This window comes from Belonocnema kinseyi, chromosome 9, assembly GCF_010883055.1.
Source record: "Belonocnema kinseyi isolate 2016_QV_RU_SX_M_011 chromosome 9, B_treatae_v1, whole genome shotgun sequence".
NCBI classification, from domain to species: domain Eukaryota; kingdom Metazoa; phylum Arthropoda; class Insecta; order Hymenoptera; family Cynipidae; genus Belonocnema; species Belonocnema kinseyi.
Window position 1 is genome coordinate 47,882,823 of NC_046665.1, and position 12,895 is coordinate 47,895,717.

Consider the following 12,895-nt stretch of genomic DNA (forward strand, 5'->3'; position numbering starts at 1 on the left):
GCTTTTTTCTTAAATTATTTTACTAGTCAATACAACTAAGGAAGGAGCATGCACATATATAGCGACCACTTCATGCAGGTTTCTGTAGTTCTCCTGCCCATCGCAGATGGCGCTGAATTTCGCCATTTATTTCCCACGTAGTTGACCGAGCCTGGCCGAGAACGGGCTGACTGCGAAATTATAAGTTTGGTGTATTTAAATAATATGTGTTTGATCAATTATAATAGTTGAACTAAAAAAATAATAGAAGCATTGTATATCATAAAATTATGAAAAGATTTTAATAGTTTAAATATTAATTTATTTTATAAAAATACATGTCAATGTTTACACAAATTTAAATTGTTTAAAAAAAATTATTTTTGCCATTTTTCGAAAGAATCGATTATTTTTAGGTACTACTTTAATTTCTAGGAATATTATTAAATGTTTAAACAAATTAGAAATATTTAAAAGGAGCAATTGTAAAATAACTAAATTTTTGGAACTTTTTCAACTATTATAATTTTAAATAGATTTGGTGATCGAGGAATGTTTAAAATATATATTATATTTTTGAGTGCCAAAAAAGATTATGTATATCATCTACCACTTCAGTGTAATTTAGAAAAACTATACTTAATAAACCCCCTAAAAAAGGAAAAATTTAGTTTTTAACAATGAGTAATGAGAGCAGAAAAAAACTAGAGTTCGAAGTCTTTTTGGGTTGAGTTGCATCAAAGCCTACCGTGAACTGTGTACACTGAGTTACAGCAAAATCCTGTTTCAACCAGTTCAAAACAAAACGTCTAGTTCTTAACAAATAGATTGAAAGTTAAGGACACGATATCTACGTCCTGCCTTTGAAAACATGGGGACATTGAAGTTACAACATTAAGGCCAAACAGATCAATGTTTCACTCTGGTTTTTACATACATGATCTAAGGAGAACAAATGTTTTCGGTATGTAGCTTTTTTCAAAAGAAAAATATGTTTTTCATGTAATAATAAAAAAATGGATCTCCCAGTGTAAGAAGAGCGCAAAGAATTTTTAGCGCGGTAATGAGGATGTCCCTGAGTATCAAAGATCTAAATTAAAAATGTTAATTTGTGAAATATGGATACTTAAAGTGAATCAAAGGGCACATCTTTCTTTCATTTTTGAAAAAGTATTTCCTTTCTAGTATCTGAATTAATTGTAAAAAATTGAATTTTTAGATATCGATTGTCAGTTTAATTTATTTTTTGGAGTTTTCTAAACATATTTGAAAACAATACGCCCTTGAGTATTTTTGAAGTTACTTTAATTCGTTATAATAAATATTTATTTTTCAATGACATTATTCACTGAAATCCTTGTTCTCCCTGACGGCCAACTGCCTTCCTGGCTAGAGCTTACAATAGTTATCCGATTTGAGCATTTGAGACAAATGAAATCTACTTAAATTTCGAAGAGATATGCCAGTGCTGACTTTGGATTTTTGTGTTCTATTTAGCTTTTATTTAACAATAAAATGGACACTTTTTAAATTTTTTGTTATAAACGATACCATTCTTTTTCAACTACTTATATGTATATAAAACGTTGTAAGATACTAGTAAAGATCCTCGATGCAAATAATATTCAACATTATTATTAATATTATTACACCATTAAGCCATTCCCCTTTCGGAGTAGGCGTGACTCACTCGGTGGGGAAAGGAGTAATGTGAGGAAGGGACATAACATTTTTAGATTGATCCAGAATTCTCCTGTTATTTATTTAAATAACACGTTCGTTCTGCAACACTGCTCCGACCCAGGTTGCTGATCAATCTCTCTAGCAATCACCCCCAAGTGAAGATCCTCACAAAGTCGTTATGTAAGGTTCCGCACTTAGGTCCATTAGTGTCCAAGGTCTTTTGTTTCAGGTGTCATTCACTCTACTGATACTTTTTTCATGAACTATTTACCGCCATACTCGGAGAAAAAAGAAATGTAATATTTACTTATCAAGAATTGTAAAGAGTTTCTTGTAACCGTAAAAGTATAAACTGCTCTTAATAAGAGGGTGAAAATGTCAAAATCACTTAGCATTTCATAAATGTCACAATGAAATTAAGGTTAATTCAACGGTTATCCTTCAGTAAAATAAACCTCTATTCTCTCGTATTATATACTGAAAGAAATGTAAAATCCACTGAACCGAGATTAAAATAGTAGTGCAGTTGACATTACCGAAAGATCGGTACATGCTACCGATCCGATTGGTTTAGTTAACTCGACCTTAAAGTCGCAACGCAACCTATCCGCGCGGAGCACCGGGTGAATTCACGACGCAATCGGCAATGAATGGATCGCATAACATAAAAAACATTGCTTTTAACATTTCTGTGAAAATCGTCACATTACTCCATATTCCCACTTTGCAAGGAAGGGGTTTTATAAAAATAATACAATTTTGGATGGCACAGCTTATTCACAGATGGCGTACACTTGAGAGTTAATTGGAGCAAGACGTGTTTTTGTTGCGTGACTGTTTCAGCTAAAATATAGATATAATGTGAATGCTAGAACGTTTGTTGTGTGCCGCGATGGCATGGTAGCGTATTCAGAAGTCGTTCCCAAAGTCACCACACTCAGTTACAAATGCATTTCAAAATTATTTTACAGGTCGCAACTCGTATACTAGTGTAGTGGCTAAGACTGTTGACTTGCGTGCTTAGGTTTATGCGTTCGAATCCCCCTCCCCCCATTTCGTGTGAAATTTTAATTGTATTATAATCATTATAACCTACAAAGAACGATTAATTATAAAAATATCCCAAAAAAATTTACAAGAAATAACCGTGCGCTTATTTATTAATTACTGTTTAGCAATACTTTTTCACAATTTATTGTGCTGTCTTAACTGTAGTCTACGTCGATAACATAATCCAGATCTCTTTATATTATTCGTTAAATTGACATGATAATTCGTAATCGCAGCATCCAGGAACTGTACAGAATAGCGACTGGATCGGTAACATCTACTGATTCGCAGGTCAGCACCACTTGAGAATCGGTACTAGTAAAGATTATTGATAGTCATGCTTATTTACCTATAATTGTAACGTTTACTGAACTGTCATGTTGTCCAGATGCGTACTAGGAAGATCGATAAATTTAACTTGGGTTTCAGTAAAATGTCAGGTTCTCTTTTCTGCGTGTACTTTTCTGTCCTTGCATACTTCTCTAGCTTCTTTTACGTCCATGCATTTTTTCATGCATGTTTCGGTGGCTTCTTATGTCTCTTCTTACTAGTATCTCATTCACACATTCTAACCATTCTTTACGTGGTCTGCCTCTAGGCAAACTGCCATTTACTTTACCTTGATACACTTATTTCGTTAGTCATTCATTTGGCATTCTCTCAATATGCCCGAACCATCTCAAACGATTTTTTTCCCATGTGTCTATTAGTGTCTCTTCTGCACCACGCTCTTTGAGAATTATCTTGTTACTCATTTTGTCCATCAGAGTTTTCCCACATATTATGAGCAAGAATCTCTTGTCAATTTCATTGATTTTACTCTCATCTTTTTCTTCATAGGACCATGTCTCGGTACCGTATAGTACAGTCGGTACAAATATAGAATTATGTATTGTCATTTTAGCTTTATTTGATATATTTTTACTTCTGATAAGGGGTCCTGCTCTACCAATAACCTTCTTACCTTCGTTTATGCGTCTATCTAATTCCTCATCCGTCTTCCCGCCCCTAGTAAATAAGCTACCAAGGTATACCAAGGTGTTTTCTCACTTTTTCCTTCAAACACCATAGTTTTGTTTTATTTTCGTTAACTTTGAGACCCATGCTCTTCATGCTTGCATTCAGTTTATTCAACATTCTTTGCCAGTCTTCGATTGACTGCTATAACAACCTTATTATCTGCGAACGCTAACCCACGTACCCTTACTGTTTCGAGATCCACACCTTCTTCGTCGAAAAAGCTCATTCTTAAACACTTGTTTGTGAATAATACAAATAACCATGAAGACATAACGCACTCTTGTCTAACTCCTTGAATAATATCGAAACACTCAATTTCCCATTTACTCTCGCACACGCTTTGCTATACGTATATATTGTTTTGTAGCTTGTAGGAGCTATTCATTGACTGCATACTCTTTCAGGACTTTCAGGAGTTTGTTCTTGGATCCCCAAAATGACCTAGTATTCTTTTGTATCTTGATTTTGGGTGCCCACTCATCCGCTTATGTCTCTTAGCAGAATTATTCTCTTCTCATGTTCGAAAATATTTATTATGTCATTTAAAGTGTTCCAGAAGGCGTCTTTTACTTCTCTGGGATCACTATCAACTGGCGCGTAGCATGATATGATAAATAATCTTCTGATTCCTACTTTCATTCTAGCCGGCAGCAGTCTGGGAGCTACGAAATCATGATCTCCGAGATGCTGCTTCGCTCTTTAATACAAAATCAGACCTAATCCTTCCCTACCATATGGTTCACTATCTACTCCTGACCATATTTCAAATCGGCCTTTCAACGCGCCGTTTTCCATGCTTCTACTTTCGCATCCCTTTTTCTTTGTTTTAGGCACACATAAAATATCTAGTTTCCTCACGTGCACAGTTTCTCGCAATTCTTTCAAAAAATACTTGAAGAACTTACTTTTAAATTTTTTGATATATAAGTAAAAACAATGTTTATTTGCCATATTTTTACGTTCAAAAACAAATATCAATATTATAAACAAATGAACATCTTACTTAGCCATTTTAAGCTCTATAGACTTTTTTCCTTTAAACAGTATTCATCCAAAATTTGTCGGATCTGTATAAATAGCTGGACCTGGAAAAGGTGCTATTTTTACCGAAACTTTCGTTAGAATAGCCAGATTTTTTCGGTACGAATAAATACTGCCTTTAAAAAATACTAAATTGGCTTGTGCAGAATATTTTTGTACATCATTTTATTGCAAAGAGTTTATTCCAATTTTGAAAGTTTAATTAATGAAGATTATTTCATCAATTATATTTAAATATATATTCAGTTATATTGTAATGGTTGTCCTATTGGACTTCTCCCACTACTAATTTGGGCTATATGTAGCGCTTTGGCTCAGTGCAAGTTAGTGAGTTCTGCTGAATTTCCACAAATTTGATTTTTAATTAAGTAGATGTTATACAACGTAAACCCAACCAAAAAACAGAACGAGGCCCGCAATTAGGCGGAAGACACATCTGCGTGACAACACTGGGAAAACTGACAATACGTTATTAGTCAACGCCAAAATCCGATCAACAATTAGGAACTTTACGAACTTCCTGCTATTAACCAATGATCAAGCGGCCCCGATCAAGAAAGAAGATCAACATCAAGTTTAAAAGTAAGCAAATAAAACATAAAACAAACAAATCGTATTGACTTAAAAAGAGAATAAATCCTCCTTCCTGTCTGAGGAAGAGATTAACGCGAAATCAAAGTTATTTTCACATAAGGCGAGGCAAGGTTTTGTAAATCCGGCAGAGCATACTCCTGGTGTTCCGGAGCACTACTCTCCCTCAGTAAAAAATTGCGTTACTTTGAAATCAGGTAATTGTAGTAGAACGATACCCTGCATTCCACTGTATTAAAGGACAAAGCTCCAAACATACACACATAAAATAATTACGCAACACCATTTTACACCGACAAATTAGAAAATAAGCATACTTGCATCCCAAAAATATCGCGATAATTTTAAAGGGTACGAGACAGACTCATCTTCTAGTATGTGGGAAAACACCGAAACTTTAGCAGTTAACATAAAAGCATTAAAAATAGAGAACCAAAATAGAACTTTAGAGATTCAGAGGATAGTAAAAGGATTAGGCTATAAGGGAAATATAGAAACAAATAAGAACCTGAATTAATAGAAGACCTCGATGAGGACGGCGAGAGTAAATCATAATCTCCTTTTAGTTCGATACACTTAGTCCAGCGTGTTTCCAATTTTTTTATTCCTTCCAAATAATAGGTTTTCTCAAGGCCCTCAAAATAGGCGTTTGTTTCGGTGATGAACTCTTCATTTGACCCAAATCTCTTACCGCCCAGCCATTTCTTCAGGCTTGGAAACAGAAAATAGTCGCAGTGGGCTAAATCTGGAGAATATGCTGGATGAGGTAGCAGTTCGTAGCCCAATTTACGGATTTTTGCCATCGCAACTACATACGTGTGTACCCGTGCATTGCCTGATGGAACAGCACTTTTTTCTTCGACAAATGCGGTCGTTTTTCTTCAAATTAGTATCGAACCTTTTCAAAAGCTTTGAATAATATTGAACGTTGATTGTTTTACCCTTCTGAAGGTAATCGATGTAAATGATGCCGCGTGCGTCCCAAAAAACTGTGGCCATGACCTTGTTGGCCGACAGACCCACCTTGGCCTTCTTTGGTGCACGTTCACCCGAAAAAAACCCACTGTTTCGATTGTTCCTTCGTCTCTGGTGTATTGTGATGGATCCACGTTTCGTCCACGGTTACGAAACGGCGCAAAAAATCGATCGGATTGCGGTTGAACATCGTCAAACACTCCTTTGAAGTGTTCAAACGCTTGCGCTTAGGGTTGAGTGTGAGCAATCGCGGCATCCATCTCGCGGATTGTTTTTTCATGTCCAAATATTCATGTAAAATGTGATGTACCCGCTCAGTTGAGATACCTACAGCCTCAGCCACCTCACACACTTTCTCTCTCCTATCGTCCAATATCATTCCACGGATTTTATCGACGATTTCTGGCGTGATGACCTCTTTTGGGTGACCTGAACATTCGGCGTCACTTGTGCTGGTACGACCACAACGGAACTCAGTAAACCACTTTTTAATAATTGAAATTGATGGTGCAGAGTTCTCATAGTATTTATCAAGCCTTTCCTTCGTTTCAGTAATGGTTTTTTACGAAAAAAATAATGCCTAATCAGGACACGAAATTCACTTTCTTCCATTTTTGTTTAAATTCATGAAGTTATGTGCTTTCAATGACTGTCAAACACAAACTAAATGACCCGGCTTGCTTAATATTCAACAAGAGTCTATTCATAGATGGCGTTGACAAAATAAAATGCTTATTTGCCGAAAAAAATCTCTTATTCAAAAAGTCACTGACTTATCAAACAGCCCTCGTACATGGACTTTCAACTGAAGAAGAAGAGGAAAGAAAAGCTATGAAAAGTCGTGGACTGAGAAAAGAACAATTATTAAAAGAAAGAGAGGGAACAAAATCACTTCAATGAATAGCTGAAGAAGAAAAAATTAATACTAAACTAGCAATTGAAGCAGTGAGAATTATTAATGGCCAAGATGACATCGGAGCAGAGGATTTCATCAAAAGTGCGAAAAAGGCGAAAAATAGTTGCACACATTCTAATTTACTCTTAGACTTAAATCTAGCCAAGAAAATACAAGGTACAGCAGAAAAAGCGACTCGATATACGCCTGTAGATTCTTTGAGGACCTATATATTTCCTTAGGACAAATTTTAAAACAAATCGGTTCAATCTTAGCCTTGAAAAGCAGATTAGAATCTTGTAAAAAAGGAGTGACAGAAACAGTAGAAAATTTCAGTTTACGATTCAGGCAAATAAGCAATGAATTTAACTATGCCATTTAAGGAAAACATATTAATCACACAGAAAGAAAAGTAAGAATGAACATAGAAGAGGAAGAAAATATTAATAGGTGTCTTCCTAATTTAAGAAAAGAAATCGGACTTCAGGTAAAACTGTTTAAACCTATTAGAAACAGAAATGTGGTTAAAGGAATCACAACCTGTTCGACAAATGCATCGAAACCATTAATTAAATTCCAATCTAGACCAACACAACCACCTTAACATCAAGCTAACACCACACCAAGTCAACGAGTACACAATCATAACATGGCACTGAGTGAAAGGATGAGCATACAGTGACATAAATGTGGTAGCTTAGGACATTTTGCTAATCAATGTACGGTAAAGAACGTAAATTTTCAGACAGACCAATTTTGAAATCGACCACCATAAGGCAGAAATGTTCAAATGATGGAGGAGGAATTAGAAAACGAAGTAATGACAATAGAATAAATTCAAGAATAAATAGACTACGAGAATCAAGCCGAATATCTGCAGTCAGTGGAAGACTACAGTCTAAAGAGGAAGAAAACGACGAGGAAACGAATACTACCTATTAGTAGACTCAATCAACCTTATTAAAAAACATCAAATACCATAAGACATGAAATCTTTTAAACTCAAAAAAATATTCGACATTGAAAAAGATAAGCATATATCTGAAGAAGCAATATATATTCTATATTTTTCTAAAAAACCCCTAAACTCCACACACACAACAAGTGTTCAGACTCCAAGTCAAAGATGAAGATAATGAGATCTAGATAGAGAAAAACTGCTTAATCCCTGACGGTATATATAAAACCCAAAACGTTGAAGTTATAACACCTATAATAAATAATTCAAAAATCTTAATGAAAATACCAGACAACCCACAATATGAAATAATTCAAAAAATAGAATCTCTAGGCGAGATCTAATCTAGTAAAGAGGAGGATATCTCCAATATGATCACTTTGCCAGCAATACGATAAAACGACCTAGAATCCAGTATTTAGATCACTGTGTCATAAATATGATAAAACGACGTACAGCCCAGCATTTGGGTTACAGTGAGAGAATTATAGAATTACAAAACATAATAAAAATAGTTCAGAAACATCCAATCTACAAAGAAAAAGATTGGGTTAAATGGAAAAATAACACCAAGCAAAATTAAGTTAGATCCTAGCTGCAAAGGCCCCTGTGAAATACTAGATATTAGAAAATAGCAATCTTAAAATTAAATATGATAATAAAATTATAAGGATACAAAAAATCAATATATGTCCAATTTGATAGATGACACTTGCTCTGATATCCCTACTATTGATCCTGGCAAGAACAAAAGCTAATTTTTCAAAAGATGAATTCAAAGGAAATGTATACATAAAAGAAATTTAAAAAGTGCATCTCTTCCATGAAGAATGGAGATTAGTAATAGGAATAAATCTAACAACAACCGAAGAAAGGATAGAAGCAATAGATTACGTTTTAATTGCAGCTGAACGAGCATGTGGATCATCTTGCGCACCTAAAGAAGAGCTAAGATTAGTCAAAGAAAAATATAATAGACTAACTTCAAAAATCTCAATTTTGCACCAGGTGTTAGGAAAACAAAGAAACAAGAGAGGATTGGAAAATTTCATCGGAGATATCTCCAAAACATTATTCGGAACTCTTTCTGAATCTGATTTAAATGAAATCAACAATGAATTGGATAAATTGTACACTGATTATAAAAGTATAGCATCAGTATTGACTAATAATACGAAAATCCTCAAACTAATATGAGATTTTTCGTCCACAGAATGTTAAGCAATAAAGAAACAAATTGGAAAAGAAATGGGAACAGCTCAAAGATTAAGTCAAATTGTCAATAATAACACAAAAGATAATTTTATCAATACCAAACTAATACTAGTCTCTCTCTTAATTGACGAATTGAATGAAGATGTTGACACAGCCATAGATGCCATTAATGATGGAAAGGACGGAATAGCACACCCTCAATTTTTAACACCTGTAGTTCTAAAGAACACTTTAGAAAAATTTGAACAACACCATAGAACCAGGTATCACTTTGATAATAAAGAGGAAAATTACCAACACATCCTTGCCATCAGTTCATTCTCTGTGGTCATAATCCAAGGACTCTTTTCTTAAATCTTAGATATACCTGTCCTAGAGAAAGAAGAAGGATCCGTACAGAAAATCGTTCGTATCACTGAAAAAATGCCAACCTTCATGTATCCATCATACGCCATCATGAACCAGTCATCAAATTTAGAGATTCTTATGTTTCAACTGGTTAAGAAACATTTGATCATTATAAAACAATAGCAAACTACCTAATTTGTAAACGAAACTAGCCTAATCTTCAACTGTCAGAAAGTAAAACTTGCGAATATAGTCTTTTAAAAGGATGCTGAACTAAATTGTAATGATTCACCGTACTTACTTCACAAAGAAACTTTTATACCGACATCCGACAGATATATTTTAATTCCCTTCAATATAATACATTTATACATAAGTTGCGAATAAAATGTAACAGCTAAAGAAATAGCTAAACCTATTAACACCTAGAAGAAAAACAAACTTACTGGGTTAATGTAACCTACGATATTAAATACAACGACCACGACTTTGAAAATTTAGAAAAGAAATAAATTCAGCTACCCAAGCAAATTAATAATGATGAACTAAAACAAGCTCGTTTGTGTCTAGACGATACTGAAAACGCTTTAAAACCCATAGCCACTCACAGACGTTTTAAAACTTGGACAGAAAGCGTAATAGAATGGGTCCAATACTTAGGTTATGCAGCTTTAGCTTTAGGCGCAATATTTACACTGTATAACACTGGAATTTTTAAAGCAATATCAAATCTTATTCCGAAAAAACTATGTTTATTCTACATTAAAACAAAGTTATTAAAACGAGAAAAGTTACAGTTTGAAAGTTTAGAGACTAAACTTTTTCTAAAAAACGGGTTGTAATGGCTGACCTCTTGGATTTCTCCCACTACTAATTCGGGCTATATACCATATGTAGCGCTTCGGCTCAGCGCAAGTCCGTTCTTCTTAATCTTGTAACCTAATTATACATACGTTGAATAAAGATGAGTCGAGTACCATTTGGTAACTCGACTCTTCCTTTAAAACTACAAACTCATTCATTCGGCGTAAAAATATTTCGATTTAATTTATAAATTTGTGTAGAGCCCCCGTGTGTAGAAATTCTTCGCATACAGAATCTCTACCGTCACTTGAAGGACCAACAAATGCTATATTATTGCTAATAATTTTTACAAAATGTACGTAAAATCGTAGATTTAGTATTATATTTACCAACAGAGTTGAGGAAAACCAGTAAAGTAACGAAAAGTATTAATGTCGATTTCTATAAATAAAGGAAACTGCCTTATATAGAATTTTATTAATATTGTTACTAGTGAATGCATTACAAGGTTTTTTATTAGAGTTAATACACCACTTGTTATCTAATTCGTCATTGTATATAATTTGACAAAAAAACTGATTAGAGAGGTATTAATATATGCACTCGTGTAAGATAGAGCTGACTTAAACTGTCAGGAATTTCTATAGCGATTTTAATTATTTTAATTAATATACATTTATAGTAAAACAGAGTGCGTGAAAGTTGAAAGTTCTTTGACGCACCCAAATATTTTCAAATATTTAAAACTATAGTAACAACCTAACATACAATTGATCGACTAAATTCATATTAATAATCAAAGTGAATCGTACGCGTGGAATTTTCATCAAAATTCTCTGTAAATGTTAAAATGTTAACATAGGTGTCTTAATTATTCGCTTAATTTGACTTTTACACTTAAAACCCAGTATAATTCATGTTTAACTAGAAAAAAATATTTTGCTTTATTATTTAGAATTGAAAATTACTTCAAAAATTACTTTTAATTTGTATAAAGTGAAATTACCTGACTTTCCTAAGAGTTAATCAATATCAATGTATATGAAATTTACCAAACAGCCTCTTAATTACTATTTCATGAACTGAGTTTTTGGATTTACTATACAAATGTATATAAAAATGGCAAACATTCCTAAAGGTGTAATTATTGTAAATTTACATTTACAATAAGTATCTTTACTTAATTATCGTTCAAGCTTTTAACTTACATCCTAAAATTTTTTTACCTTAAAGATTAAGGTCAATTTATGTTTACCTTATTTATGTCAAACTAGAATAAGAGATCATTTTAGTATTATAATTTTTAGTCCTATTTTTACATTTTTATCGTTTTTAATTAGAAAATTAGGATAAGGGGTATAGTGATTGGACATCTTTGACAATGATTGGCTACTTCAAAAAGATCACATATCAGGGAATATTAACAATTAAAACTTATGGAAAATAGAGTGGAGTGTGTCAAGAAAAATCTGACACTGTTTATTAAGTTTTATTTGTTAATATTTGCTAATTACGTATATTTAAAATAAATGGCTGCTAATCAAGGGGAGCGGGGCAACCAATGTACATATTTCCCTATTTAAATCGTCCAAAATTCACACCATACTTTCTCAATTTATCTCTATTTTTCAGATCTATAAGCCAAAAATAAAGTTTTGGGATGGCGTCTTTCTATATGTTTGTCTGACAGGATTCGTTTTCTTTTCTATGCATCAGAATTAATATTAATAAATCTAAAATAATAATTTTGAGCCAAGAAATATAAACTATGAGAAAAAGTGTCGGCAAGAAATTGTATTCAAGTCTGCATAACTATTAAAATAAACAATAGATTTAGAATTCTGTTTTTTAATTATGAATCTTTTTCATGATCTTTTTGCATAAAACAATTCATGAAAGAAAGATTTCTTTTCGATCTTAAATTAAAATTGGGAAAGCATTCTGAATGCACGGAATATATATCTGAGTGCGAAGGGCGAGATTTAACGTAAGTGGAGTTTAAAATATTAGACCAGTAGAAAGAGTAGAGTGACATGTAAAAAACTTTTCCAGATGAGATAACTATTGGAAAGTGTTTGGGCAAGTGCGTAGAGCATATTCTGAGTTTGTGCCAGATTCAAAGTGACGGAAAATGCATATGAGCTGGTTGTAAAATAAAAAATATCACATTTGACCGTTTTTAAAAATGGTTTAGTCGATATAACTCGTAAACGATGCGTTTAATCGGCACACGTTACATATGTGAATTTGTTCAGAACAAAAAAATGAACAAAATTCATGTATGAAGGATTAAAATTTTTTTTTATTCTCATTGAAAAAATAAACGAATAAACGTC